Genomic DNA, 1315 nt, shown 5'->3' on the forward strand with positions numbered 1-1315 from the left:
ATAACTGTATAAATTATATTAGATTAGAACAAACACTAATAATAGCTAGGATTTTTATATGGCTTTAAAGTTTACTAAGCACTTAATAAATATTATCTCATTTTATCCTCACAGTAACCCTGACTGGTGGGGGGGAGGGGGAGGTCCTACTATTATCCCATTTTACAGATACAGAAATGGAGACAGAATTCAAGTGACTTGCCCAGAGTCACACAACCAGTTAAGTATCAGAGGTAGATTTGAACTTAGGTCTTCTTAATTTTAAGTCTAATGCTCTATCCACTGGGCTACCTATCAAGAGGAAATGTACTTTTTATCTAGAAGTAGGAAAAGATCTCAGCCCAACCAAGAAGAAAGGGAACAATCTCATGTACAGCAGCATTATTCCTACTACTCTCTAGAATTTCAAGCAAGTGCACAGATATGATGTGGCCATATGATGTATGTCTGTCATTTCAAACTCCTTCTCTTTACACCACCTCCCTAGAGCTTTCTCCACATGTCTCTCCCAGAGTATCTGGGACCAACTCAAGTAAGTCCCCCATGGCAGGGATGCAGCATTGTTCTCAGCATTCTCTCTCCTCTTAGGAGTCACATCTCTCTCAGCATATGCAAAATAAAGCCCACAGGTATTTAAGGACAAAAAAGGAAGGACAACAAAAAGAAGAAAAACAGAAAAGATTGGTAAAGAATACTAAAATAAACTGTTTATCGATGTGGCCTCTATTGTCATAGTCTTAGATAAGTATAGGACAGGCAGAAATGGCACTGAAGAAGAAAAAGATGAGGAAAAGTAGCCAGAATAGGCCAAGTGTATATGATACAGATCCATGCTGAAGGGGATACCTAAGAATGTTGATATGATATGATATATATTTTTTTTAAAAAGGAAGATAAAAGAAATGAAAAAGAGAAAAAATGAGAAAACCCCTAGACCTTACTAATATAAAAAAATGGGACAAAGAAAACATCACTAACTACCAACCTCTATGTCTTCTCTCCAGCTTTTACAAAGTATTTATGTAAGTCATCTACATGTGAATTGAGGGCATCCTCAATGATGGTATTAGTTGAGAAAAAAACACTTTCTTAATTTTGGGGTAAAATATTTACCATTTTATAACTGACTGAATAATGTGCTTATTGTTTACAGATTATGAACCAGCATTTTATTCAGTAGAGCAAAACATCATTTTAAAGATTCTTTTACAAGCTATCCATACATCAAAAATCACTCAAAATTCCCTAAAAGATATAACAGAAATAACTCTGTTCAAGAAATAACTCTAATTGTCAAAGTAAAAAACAAGGGATA

This window comes from Phascolarctos cinereus, unplaced genomic scaffold (genome assembly GCF_003287225.1).
Source record: "Phascolarctos cinereus isolate Bilbo 61053 unplaced genomic scaffold, phaCin_HiC Scaffold_3;HRSCAF=262, whole genome shotgun sequence".
Classification (NCBI taxonomy): domain Eukaryota; kingdom Metazoa; phylum Chordata; class Mammalia; order Diprotodontia; family Phascolarctidae; genus Phascolarctos; species Phascolarctos cinereus.